Consider the following 14347-nt stretch of genomic DNA (forward strand, 5'->3'; position numbering starts at 1 on the left):
TTGTATATAGAAATGCAAGTGATTTCTGTGTATTGATTTTGTATCCTGCAACTTTGCTAACTTCACTGATTAGCTCTAGTAATTTTCTGACACTATCTTTAGGGTTTCCTATGTACAGTATCATGTCATCTACAAAGAGTGAGAGCTTTACTTCTGCTTCTCTGATTTTGATTCCTTTTATTTCTTTTTCTTCTCTGATTGCTGTGGCTAGGGCTTCCAGAATTATGTTGAATAATAGTGGTGAAAGTGGACACCCTTGTCTTGCTCCTGATCTTAGGGGGGATGCTTTCAGTTTTTCATCATTGAGAATAATGTTTGCTGTAGGGTTATCATATATGGCCTTGACTATGTTGAGGTAGGTTCCCTCTATGCCCATTTCTTGTTGAGGTAGGTTCCTTCTATGCCCATTTCTTGAAGAGTTTTAATCGTAAATGGATGCTGAATTTTGTCAAAGGTTTTTTCTCCATCTATTGAGATGATCATATGGTTTTTATCTTTCAATTTGTTAATATGGGGTATCACATTGATTGATTTGCATACATTGAAGAACACTTGCATTCCTGGAATAAACCCAACTTGATCATGGTGTATGAGCTTTTTGATGTGTTGCTGAATTCTGTTTGCTAAAATTGTGTTTAGGATTTTTGCATCTATGTTCATCAGTTATATTGGCCTGTAGTGTGTGTGTGTGTGTTGCCTTTGTCTGGTTTTGGTATCAGGGTGAAGGTGGCCTTGTCGAATGAGTTTGGAAGTGTTCCTCCCTCTGCAATTTTTTGAAAGAGTTTTTGAAGGATAAGCATTAGCTCTTCTCTAAATGTTTGGTATAATTCTTCTGTGAAAACATCTGGTCCTGAGCTTTTGCTTTTGGGGATTTTTTGATCACAGCTTCAATTTCAGTGCTTGTAATTGTGTTGTTCATAATTTCTATTTATTCTAGTTCAGTCTTGGGAGATTGAACTTTTCTAAGAATCTGTCCATTTCTTGAAGGTTATCCATTTTATTGTCATATAGTTTTTCATAATAGTCTCTTATTTGTATTTCTGCATTGTCTCTTGTAACCTCTCCTTTTTTTTCTAATTTTGTTAATTTGATTCTCCTCTCTTTTTTTCTTGATGAGTCTGGCTAAAGGTTTGTCAATTTTGTTTATCTTCTCAAAGAACCAGCTTTTAGTTTTATTAATATTTATTTACTATTGTTTCTTTCACTTCTTTTTCATTTATTTCTGCTCAAATTTTTATGATTTCTTTCCTTCTACTAATTTTGTTGTTGTTGTTCTTCTTCTTCTTTTTCCAGTTGTTTTAGTGCAAAGTTAGGTTGTCTCTTCAATGTTTTTCTTGTTTCATGAGGTAGAATTGTATGGCTATAAAATTTCCTCTTAGAAGTGCTTTTACTGCATCCCATAGGTTTTGAGTTGTCATGTTTGCATTGTCATTTGCTTTTAGAAATTTTTTGATTTCCCTTTTGATTTCTTTAGTAACCTGTTGTTATTTAGAAACATGTTCTTTAATCTCCATGTGTTTGTGTTTCTTACAGTTTTTTTTTTTTTTTTCCTTGTAATTGATATCTAGTCTCATGGCGTTGTGGTTGTAAAAGATGCTGGATATGATTTCAATTTTCTTAAATTTACTGAGGCTTGTTTTTGTGACCCAAGATGTGGTCTGTCCTGGAGAATGGTCCATGTGCACTGAGAAGAAGGTGTATTCTTCTGTCTTTGGATGGAATATCCTGAAGATACCAGTGAGATCCATCTAATGTATCTAATGCATCATTTAAGATTTGTGTTTCTTTATTAATTTTCTGTTTTGTGATCTGTACATTGGTGTGATTGGGGTATTAAAGTCTCCTACTATTGTGTTACTGTCAATTTCTCCTTTTATGTCTGTTACTGTTTGTCTTATATATTCAGGTGCTCCTATGTTGGGTGCATAGATATTTACAATTGTTATGTCTTCCTCTTGCATTGACCCATTGATCATTATGTGGTTTTCTTCCTTATTTCTTGCAGTCTTCCTTATTTTAAGGTCTATTTTGTCTGATACGAGAATTGCTACTTCAGCTTTCTTTTGCTTCCCATTTGCATGGAATGTATTTTTCCATCCTCTCACTTTCCGTCTATATCTGTCTTGAGGTCTGAAGTGGGTTTCTTATAGACAGCATATATACGGGTCTTCTTTTTGTATCCTTCAGTCAGTCTGGGTCTGTTGGTTGGATCATTTAATCCATTTACATTAAAAATAATTATTGATATATATATTCCTATTGTCATTTTCTTAATTGTTTGGGGTTGATTTTGTAGATCCTTTTTCTTATGTTGTATTTCTTAACTGTATAAGTCCCTTTAAGATTTGTTGTAAAGCTAATTTGGTGGAACTGAATTCTCTTAACTTTTGCTTTTCTGAAAAGCTTTTTATTTTTCCATCAATTTTGAATGCAATCCTTGCTGGGTACAGTAATCTTGGTTGTAGATTTTTCCCTTTCAGTACTTTAAATATATCCTGCCATTCCCTTCTGGACTGCATAGTTTCTGCTGAAGGATCAGCTGTTAAATGGTTGTGTTTCCCTTGCTGCTTTTACTATTCTTTCTTTGTGTTTAGTCTTTGTTAGTTTGATTAGTATGTGTCTTGGCGTGTTTGTCTTTGGGTCTATCCTGTGTGAGACTCTTTGTGCTTCTTAAACTTGGTTGACTATTTCCTTTTCCATGTTGGGGAAATTTTCAACTATAATCTCTTCAAAAATTTTCTCATACCTTTTCTTTTTGTCTTCTTATTCTGGAACCGCTATAATTTGAATGTTGGTGCATTTTATATTACCCAGAGGTCTCTGAGACCATCCTAAGTTATTTTCATTCTTCTTATTCTATTCTGCTCTTCAGATGTTATTTCCACCATTTTATCTTCCAGCTCACTGATTCATTCTTCTGCTTCAGATATTCTGCTACTGTTTCCTTCTAGAGTATTTTTAATTTCAGCAATTGTTTTATTTGTCTCTGTATGTTTATTATTTAATTCATCTAGATCTCTTTAATTGATTCTTGCATTTTCTCCCTTTTGTTTTCAAGTTTTTGATCATCTTTACTCTCAATATTTTGAGTTATTTTTCAGGAAGTTTGCCTATTTCCTCTTCATTTATTTGGACTTCTGTGGTTCTACTTTTTCCCTTCATTTGCGTAGTATTTTGCTACCTTTTCATTATTTTTTTTTTTTTAACTTGTGTTTGAGGTGTCTTTTCCCAGGCTTCAGGTTGAATTCTTTCTCCTTTTGGTTTCTGCCATCCTAAGGTTGCTCCAGTAGTTTGTGTAAGCTTCTTATAGGGTGAGATTTGCGCTGAGCTTTTTTGTTGTTGTTTCTTTGTTTTTGATCTGATGGGCAAGGCTGAGTAAAGTGGTAATCCTGTCTGCTGATGATTGGGTTTGTATTTTTGTTTTGTTTGTTGTTTATATGAAGCATCCTGTACAGGGTACTATTGGTGGTTGGGTTATGCCACGTCTTGTATACAATTGGCTTCCTTTGTGTGAGTTATCACTATTTGATACTCCCTAAGGTTCAGATCAGATCAGATGAGATCAGCCGCTCAGTCGTGTCCGACTCTTTGCGACCCCATGAATCGCAGTATGCCAGGCCTCCCTGTCCATTACCAACTCCCAGAGTTCACTGAGACTCACGTCCATCGAGTCAGTGATACCATCCAGCCATCTCATCCTCTGTCGTCCCCTTCTCCTCTTGCCCCCAATCCCTCCCAGCATCAGAGCCTTTTCCAATGAGTCAACTCTTCGCATGAGGTGGCCATAGTACTGGAATTTCAGCTTCAGCATAATTCCTTCCAAAGAAATCCCAGGGCTGATATCCTTCAGAATGGACTGGTTGGATCTCCTTGCAGTCCAAGGGACTCTCAAGAGTCTTCTCCAACACCACAGTTCAAAAGCATCAATTCTTTGGTGTTCAGCCTTCTTCACAGTCCGACTCTTACATCCATACATGACTACAGGAAAAACCATAGCCTCAACTAGATGAACATTTGTTGGCAAAGTAATGTCTCTGCTTTTGAATATGCTATCTAGGTTGGTCATAACTTTCCTTCCAAGGAGTAAGCGTCTTTTAATTTCATGGCTGCAATCACCATCTGCAGTGATTCTGGAGCCCAAAAAAATAAAGTCTGACACTGTTTCTACTGTTTTCCCATCGATTTGCCATGAAGTGATGGGACCAGATGCCATGATATTCATTTTCTGAATGTTGAGCTTTAAACCAACTTTTTCACTCTCCACTTTCACTTTCATCAAGAGGCTTTTGAGTTCCTCTTCACTTTCTGCCATAAGGGTGGTGTCATCTGCATATCTGAGGTTATTGATATTTCTCCCGGAAATCTTGATTCCAGCTTGTGTTTCTTCCAGTCCAGCGTTTCTCATGATGTACTCTGCATATAAGTTAAATAAACAGGGTGACAATATACAGCCTTAACGTACTCCTTTTCCTATTTGGAACCAGTCTGTTGTTCCATGTCCAGTTCTAACTGTTGCTTCCTGACCTGCATACAAATTTCTCAAGAGGCAGATCAGATGGTCTGGTATTCCCATCTTTTTCAGAATTTTCCACAGTTCTCTGCTTTTCTAGTCTTTTGGAGTCAGTGCTCCCACTCCAAAGGCTCAGGGCTTGATCCCTGGTCAGGAACAAAGATTCCAAAAGTTGTTTGTTATGGCATTCAGTAAGATTAAAGTATAATAGATTGACCCAACCAACAAAGGAAATTGAAAATTATATTTACCAGTTAAGAACAAAACTAAATCACAAAGTGGAAAACAAAACTAAAGCAAAGTGGCAAGTGGGGATTAAAACAAAGAAAACAAAATTAACAAATATATTGAGAGAAAAGGAAAGGAAGTAAAGAAGAAAGAATAGATATGCAAAGTTAAATAGAGGTAGTAAAGAATATTTATATATATTAAAGATTAACTGCAAGGGGGAAAGAACAATAAAGAAAAGCAAATAAAGAAATGTAGAAAAATAATAAAAAAAAATAATAATAGGTTTAAAAATTAAAAATAGAGAGAGAAAAAAAAAAAGGAAAACTCCCCAGAACTGCAAAAGCTGAACGTAGAGGCAGAGGTTTATAACAACTATAGAACATGTGATTGAAAAAGAAAAGGAAGAAAAAAGTTCAAAAGCTTAATTAGATTTCATAGTGCCAATAAAATCAACAACTATAACAGAGGTAGAAAACAGAAAAAAAATAGGAAAAAGTATACAAAAGAATCTACAGAACAAGTCAAAACATAAGAATAATAAATGTTTTTCTTGAGTCACTGCTGTCAGAGTCCTTTCCCTCCCCTGGAAGTCAGAGTCCACCTCACCTCCCTAGGATGCCCTCCAACACTGTGCTGATCCCTGGACCTGTTCTGGGGGCAGCTAAGATGCTAATTTGATTCTACTTCTCTATGTTCTTGCCTCCAATGTCCACAGCTATCTTCTTTTGTGGAAGCTCTCAATGACCTTTTATAAATTCCATAGACAGAGTCTGCCTAATCGATCATGTGGATTCAATCTGCTTGTACAGCTGGTGGGAAGGTTTTGGGTCTTAGCCACACTGCCCTTGGGTTTCAGTTGTGGTTTTATTTTCACTTCTGCATGTGAGTCATCCACTGGGGTTTGCTCCTGAGGCTATCCTGAAGGACTTGGGTTTGCCCCTGTGAGGGCCAAATGTGGAAGTGGTGAAGCTGCCTGGGTCACAGGGGTTCTGGCAGTTCCAGGTACTCATGGGAGTTTGCAGCTAGGGAAGCAGGAAATAGAGTGCTTTAAAAGAATATGGAAACCAGTTTTGGCCAATGCACTCCAGTATTCTTGCCTGGAGAACCCTCCTCCCTGACAGAGAAGTCTGGCAGGCCACAGTCTACAGGATCACAAAGAGTCAGACACAACCAAAGTGACCTGTGTGCGTAGACACAAGATGTTTTTTTGCCTGTGGCTGCTCTGCCCCAGTGAGAGTTGAGTGTGAAGGTGGCTCAGCTGCTTTGCTTTCAGGGATCCTAGAAACACCAAGTGTGCAGGGATATGGACTGCCTCTGCCACAGGAGTTATGACCCTATCGGTGTCTTTTTTGGAGCTTCTTGTATCTGGTGATCAGAAGGCCTCTTTGGCCAGTCTTCCTCTGTAGCTCCACCCATTCAACACTTAGAAGGCTCCTGGGGTCCTTCTCTGCTCTTCTGCACATCACGCACATAGAGAGGCCCTCCCTGGCTGGGGTCCTATCTGTAGTTCAGTGTGTCAAGTGTTTGATGGGCCAGCCTTTCTATTGGTCAGCTGCCAGTTCTAGTGTGTGGAGGGAGAGAGACTATGGTGATGACTCCACCCCCTGTGCATGTCTCAGCAGTATTTCCTTGCTTCCATGGCTGCCTGGCTTTCCTCCTCAGGCATTTCCCACCACAATCTCCTCCCTCACAGCTGTCTCTCCGCACTCAACAGCAGCCCTAGCCCTGGGATTGCTCCACAATCCCTAAACCCCAGCTCCCAGCTACTGGGCCTTCCAGGGGATCTGCATCCCTGTCCAGGGTATGTATGACTGCAGCAAGGCCTGTCTGATCCTTATTCCATTTAGGCTGCTACAGATCAGCTGTTTCACTCTCAGCCTTAAATGATTTTCCTCTGATCAGACAATTGCCCTGATGATGTGTCGATCAGACCCCTGCTTTAGTTCCCCCACCTGCTGAGGTAGGTCCAATCCTAACACTCCTGTTTTTCCCTGTAATTCCTTCATCCTACCAAGTTTTGTATGGGTCTATATATTCTTTTCTGCTGGTCAGGTACTCCTGTCCACTCTCAGCTGGTGTTCAGCATGCACTTCTGTGTCTGAAGGTGTATTCCTGATACATCACTGGAGAGAGATGTACTCCACATCCACCTACTCCTCTGCCATCTTGTTCTCTGATTCAAAAATCATAGTTTTAAATGAAAAAAGAAAAAAAAAAAAAACCTTAGTTTGAGAGTTAAAAAAGTAGATTTTTATTCTGATGGTAAACTTCTCTTGGAAGAGTATACAGACCTAGAAATGAGAGTTGAAGAGCCTGTGTTAAGGAGATTCACATCAACTGTGTCAATATGAAAAGAAAACGAGAACTAAAGGGATAATGTCACACATACCAAATTGTTTGAGTTAAACAAGTTAGAAAAATTAATAAATCCATTGAATGATAGATGACTTCTATCAAATATTTATATAATTTCACTTTTTTTTTTTTTTTTTTTACTGTTTGAATTGCATCAAAAATGCCCAGAATAAGAATATTGGACAGATGTAACTTTTTTTTCCTCTGAAAGGTAAACTTTCTCTAAAAAACAATATAACTAAAGTAAAGAAGGGCTTCCCAGGCGGCTCTTGTGGTAAAGAATCCGCCTGCCAATGCAGGAGACACAAGAGACACAGTTTCAATCCCTGGGTTGGGAAGATCCCGTTGAATAGGAAGTGGCAACCACTCCAGTATTCTTCCTGGAAAATTCCATGGACAAAGGAGCCTGGTCAGCTACAGTCTATGGGGTCACAAAGAATCCAATGAGACTGAGCAACTGAGAATTCAAAGTAATGAAAAGAACCTGAGCTAATAGTTTTATGTTTATTCTTTATATTTTATGAAATACATACCTCTCCAAATAATTGTAACAATAAAAGTTTTACTTTACAGGACATTTTAAGAAATGTTGAAAAGCGTAAAACATACCTGACCAGAAGTTGTTTTTTTTTTTTTTTTTAATGATCATTCCTTTGAGCCTGTGGAGGTAATGAATTGCTTTTTCCTTAAAGCAATTATACTATCCAAACTTTTTTGTTTTTCTTTTTACATTTTATTTCTGTTACTAAGATGAATTTAAAGTACTTTAACTTTGAATAGTGCCATGTAACTAAGTGCAAAGCAGCATCATTAAGTGACACTTTAATATATTCCTTGGCATGGTAAAGAAAGAGAAACCATATAATTTACCCAGTAATTTGATAAGTGGTTTCTTTATTTAAAGGACATTTTGGCAGTTCTATGTCTCTCCACCCCTACAGTAACAGTCTCCAGCAATACCTTATTGTTTAAAATTACAATTTCACTTCTAACACTAAGGATATGATGGACATTAGGCAGCTTACAAAGATGTATAAAAGCACTTAGAGAATGGTGATAAAAGTTATAGGTAGTCTATAAAAAGTGTGGAAAAGTTAACTTTAACTCAATTGCTTTGAAAATCAACAAATTGATTCATAAAGTAAGTTTAATATGTGAAATATTTAAATGGCAAAATTATTAAGAAGAGTTAATAGTTTTTCTTCTAATATTTGATTTGTAAATGCAAATCTGTTCCAGTGTGACTGATAAATCAGTAAATAATTTGAGTGTAGCAAAGTTGCACATTTGCTTATGGTTGGACTTGCCCCAGTCACAGATGAGCCTAAACATAGATAACTTCAGCCACCTGAACCGAATTGCATGGAAATAACCACACACACACAAACACCCTGCCTCAGGTCACTTATGTGTCATGGGATCCTCCCTGTACATCTGATGTTACAACTCTTCATAAGATTTCATATAATTCTCCCTCCTCTACTACACCATAACACACAAACTATAATCCTTCTGACATACACATCCCAAAACACACTTCCAGTATTGTTTAAGGTATACTGCTTTATTTATTATAATACAAGTGCATTTTTAACTACTTAATATGTGTATAACTCTACCATCACTTTTGCTAAATTTCTATCTTTGTTTTATTTTCTACTAAGAACTTTTTTTTGTATCCCCCTATTTCTCTTTTACCTCATGAATGTTGTGGATTTTTAAGGCAAGATTTTGTCCTGCAGTGTACTTTTCAGTAACATATATGTCACAATAGAGCAGGGTTGATGGTAATTATTTGTTTTCCATTTTTAATGGATTTATATGTTTCAAATATTAGAAAGAATAAAATGACTTAAAGCAAAAGTCTCTCTTTAACCCCTGTCCCCATCAATATTCTGTCTAATGAATCTTCTAAAACTAATCAGAACTATTAGTTTTTTGTTTACCCTGACACATAGTTTATGTAATAATCCATCTCTTATTTTTAACTGATGGCAGAATGAAATGCAAATGTTTCTGTTCAGTTCAGTTCCGTCACTCAGTCGTGTCCAACTCTTTGCGACCCCATGAACTGCAGCACACCAGGCCTCCCTGTCCATCACCAACTCCCAGAGTTCATCCAAACTCATGTCCATCAAGACGGTGATGCCATCCAGCCATCTCATCCTCTGTCGTCCCCTTCTCCTCCTGCCCACAATCCCTCCCATCATCAGGGTCTTTTCCAATGAGTCGACTATTTGCATGAGGTGGCCAAAATATTGGAGTTTCAGCTTTAGCATCATTCCTTCCAAAGAAATCCCAGGGCTAATCTCCTTTAGGATGGACTGGTTGGATCACCTTGCAGTCCAAGGGACTCTCAAGAGTCTTCTCCAACACCACAGTTCAAAAGTATCAATTCTTCAGCACTCAGCTTTCTTCACAGTCCAACTTTCACATCCATACATGACCTCTGGAAAAACCATAGACTAGATGGACCTTTGTTGGCAAAATAATGTCTCTGCTTTTGAATATGCTATCTAGGTTGGTCATAACTTTCCTTCCAAGGAGTAAGCGTCTTTTAATTTCATGGCTGCAATCACCAACCGCAGTGATTCTGGAGCCCAAAAAAATAAAGTCTGACACTGTTTCCCCATCTATTTCCAATGAAGTAATGGGACCAGATGCCATGATCTTTGTTTTCTGAATGTTGAGCTTTAAGCCAACTTTTTCACTCTCCTCTTTCACTTTCACCAAGAGGCTTTTTAGTTCCTCTTCACTTTCTGCCACAAGAGTGGTGTCATCTGCATATCTGAGGTTATTGATATTTCTCCCGGCAATCTTGATCCCCCTTGTGCTTCTTCCAGTTCAGCGTTTCTCATGATGTATTCTGCATATAAGTTAAATAAGCAGGGTGACAGTATACAGCCTTGATGTACTCCTTTTCCTATTTGAAACCAGTCTGTTGCTCCATGTCCAGTTCTAACTGTTGCTTCCTGACCTGCATATAGGTTTCTCAAGAGGCAGTTCAGGTGGTCTGGTGTTCCCACCTCTTGAAGAATATTCCACAGTTTATTGTGATCCACACAGTCAAAGGCTTTGGCATAGGCAATAAAGCAGAAATTGATGTTTTTCTGGAACTCTCTTGCTTTTTCCATGATCCAGCAGATGTTGGCAATTTGATCTCTGGTTCTTCTGCCTTTTCTAAAACCAGCTTGAACATCTGGAAGTTCATGCTTCATGTATTGCTGAAGCCTGGCTTGGAGAATTTTGAGCATTACTTTACTAGCGTGTGAGATGAGTGCAATTGTGTAGTAGTTTGAGCATTCTTTGGAACTGCCTTTCTTTGGGATTGGGAATGAAAACTGACCTTTTCCAGTCCTGTGGCCACTGCTGAGTTTTCCAAATTTTGCTGGCATATTGAGTGCAGCACTTTCACAGCATCATCTTTCAGGATTTGAAATAGCTCAACTGGAATTCCATCACCTCCACTAGCTTTGTTCGTAGTGATGCTTTCTAAGGCCCACTTGACTTCACATTCCAGGATGTCTTTTAAAAAGTTTAATAAATTTTGAAAATCTTATTAAGATTCTTAAAGTTTTCTCATTCTATTGTATTACATATATTATAGTACATAAACAATTTATATAAAAATAGAGCCTACCCATGGACATTTTCATTGACATTCCTGTCTCAAGTTATCAAAAATAGTACTGCAATAAAAAATGAACATACTGCCTACAATTCTATGGATTATCAAACTGGAATTGCTGAATCAAAAATGTGATGTACTTGAAATTTTGATAGGACTGCAAAATAGGTTTATGACATTTTATGCTTCCACCAGTAATGAATAACACTGAATATTTTCCCACAGCTTTGAATATGACAGCTTTCCAATACTCAGTATTAGATAAAATGTTACTTCCTATATTTCATCTGATTATATTAAGCAAACTGCCAAACATCTAGGATATGTCCCCTTTTATGTTTCATGATACCAGTATCCATCCAAAAGCTGAATAGATATCTTTTTGAAAACAAAAGCCCTATACCAAAAATAGTTTAGAAAATCTTGAATAGAATATGTTTCCCTAGAAATTCTCTGAACGGTTGACATGCTAATGTACATCTTGAATACTGAAGATGAAAATATAAGTGAAATATTTCCAAAAACATTTAACTATGGGACACTTATTAACTTATTAGCATTACATAGATGGCTAGCATTTCTTGGAGCATAATTTTAGGGTTATAATTTGTCTAGAGGTTAAGTAACAAATATTTTAATAACATTATTTCTTTATCTCAATTGATTTCTCTTATTTAATACCTGAGGCTCTAGACAAGGAATAATACAACTCAAAAATTAATATACAAATCCTGGTATTTTGCCAGTTTAGTTTTAGTCACAGCAAAAAGAATTCTACTGCCCTATTATAATTTACAAAAGTGACTAAATGAAGAAAAATAATTAGTATATTCAAAGTATTACTAACTGTGATATATAATAAAATATCTGCAAGTATGAACCAACTCACCTTTCAGAAGAAAATTAAAAATAGTATTTTTGTCCTAAGTATATTTTATGGGCAAAGAAACCTACATAAGAGAAATTACACAGAAATACATTACTTTTTATATTTCTTTTCCATTACTTTATCCTCTTTATCACTTTCCTATTGTAGCTTTCAAAATCCTCCAAGCAAAACAAGTTTATGCTCTTATAATCCTTCTTATCCATATTAATTATATCTAATGTCTTAATGCATTTATGTGATAAAAGTTCTAATCTTCATATAAATTTTGTGAACCTTTCCAAAGTCAAATCTTATTGGTTTTGTAGCTTACTCCATTGAGGGAGGCTGTGATGAAGTGAGAAGAACAATGAATATATATTGGTATCAGTTATTACCTGGGAAGATGGAATGTATATGTATTCTAAGCATTATGTATAAAGTATGTATTTTTAATACTTTTGTTGCAATTAGGTAATGAAGGTGTTTAAATCTTTGCATCTAGCAACTAGCCAGTAAACATTAAATCAAAGCTTTTTGGATAAAGATGACCCTACATTTCCTCTCCGGACTAAAGGGCTGACTGTATGAAATCATTCCGCTTTGTGTTAAAGCTCTAAATTTTAAAAATGATGTGTAGCAATCTTTCTTGAAAGTATTTTGTGTAAAACATAAAATGAACTAAGATCCAAATGACATTATTAGTATTAGTGATAATTGTACAAGGATTCAAATGTTTCATGTTTTTTTATAACTAGGTTATTTGAAAGGAATTTCTTAATCAAATTTAGAATAGATCCAAAGGTTTTAATGAGAGAAAATTGCAAATTGGTAGTTTGGGACACTAGATGAAATTGATATATTATTCATCAGACATACATGGGATATCAACTTTAAGAGACACATTTTTAGAAATCACATAATAATGAGCTATCAGTGGCTCTGCAATGAGTACTTCATCAGTGCTCTCCACATATCTTCCTTGATTTCAGCAATTTGTATGTCTATTCTGGAAGGTGGGTCAGTAACTAACCAACATAAACTCTTTAGTGAAATAAACTTATTTAATAATTATTTTTTTTTTGTATTGAAATGTGCTTTAATATTGTTTTGCTCATCTGATATGATACAAGCGTTTGCATTTATTGGATTTTAAATGTTAGAGTCAATGTCCTTCAGCAGAAGACACACATATTTTTGAACAAATTTAGTTTATTACTTGTCCCAGTGAAGGAGAACAAGAATGCTCACTGTGGTTTTCCAAGGTGTGTATCAGTAAGAGTGTTAGTGGATTTTTGCTTGTGTTAGATGATTTTGGCAAATTTACTGGTGAGGTTTTTCTCTAGATTGGAAGCAGGAGTAATTCTTTGATTAAGCATTTTACTTAATTTTAGGGAGGAAGAAACACTAGACTATAGTTTAGCTGTAACTGGGAAAATCCCATGGATGGAGGAACCTGGTGGGCTGCAGTCCATGGGGTGGCTAAGAGTCGGGCACGACTGACGACTTCATTCTCACTTTCATGCATTGGAGAAGGAAATGGCAACCCACTCCAGTGTTCTTGCCTGGAGAGTCCCAGGGACGGGGGAGCCTGGTGGGCTGCCGTCTATGGGGTCACACAGAGTCGGACACAACTGAAGTGACTTAGCAGCAGCAGTAGTAAAGATTAGTAGTTACTTTGTATTGGTCAGAAAAGGGGGATGTTTGGTCATTTTTGTCACTTAGATACTGTTCATGCTTTGTCTTCTTTAGACTTTATTAAGGTGTGGTCTTAGACTTGTCTTGATCCATTATGGACAATCTAATATTGATGGTCTGTGAAATCCTCCACGTTTAACAGAGTACCAGCTCTAGCTGTGAAGCCAGGCTAGCTTGTAGCTACACCAAATCCTGGCTGAATGTACTAGGCCAGCTCCTGGATGTCAGAAGCTGTTTTTATCTCTCTCAGATATATTCTTCTTTAGACTAAATGCTAATATGAGTTACAACCAAATTTAATCTCAGAAAAAAATATAGCTCTTTTATTTCTTCCTTTAGCTTTAATTGAGGGAATATGTTAATTCAGTTGTAGGATATTTCAATAATGTTATCAACCAAAATGTTTTGTTAAAAGATAGGGAATCATTTTTTATCTTACTATACATATTTTTTTATTACTACATTTATTATACTTTAAGATTTTTAATAAACTATATGTGTGTGTGTGTTAGTCACTCAGTAATGTCCAACTTTTAGTGATCCCATGGACTATAGTTCACCAGGCTCCTCTGTCCATGAAATTCGGCAAGAATAGAGTGGGTTGCCATTCTCTTCTTCAGGAAGCTATGTACATATCTTCATAAATCCCAAACTAATATTTAAATATTAAAATCCTTAAATGGCATATGTAAGTATTAGTTTCATAACATGAGAACTAGATGCCCATTAAAAATGAATTGTAAACAAATATGTGTATAGTGGTTGAAGTTTCTAGGTAATGAATATGTGGTTATATATGGTGAATTCAGGCAAATTTTTGTTTACATTATTAATATTTCTGAAGGAATATCCTTTTGCCTACCTAGAAACCTGTTTTTAAACTTTGATTTGTATTCACCTAAAGATGATGCTGTGAAAGTGCTGCACTCACTATGCCAGCAAATTTGGAAAACTCAGCAGTGGCCACAGGACTGGAAAAGGTCAGTTTTCATTCCAATCCCAAAGAAAGGCAATGCCAAAGAACGCTCAAACTAGTGCACAATTGCACTCATCTCACACG

Source organism: Bos taurus, chromosome 14 (assembly GCF_002263795.3).
Source record: "Bos taurus isolate L1 Dominette 01449 registration number 42190680 breed Hereford chromosome 14, ARS-UCD2.0, whole genome shotgun sequence".
Taxonomy (NCBI): Eukaryota; Metazoa; Chordata; class Mammalia; order Artiodactyla; family Bovidae; genus Bos; species Bos taurus.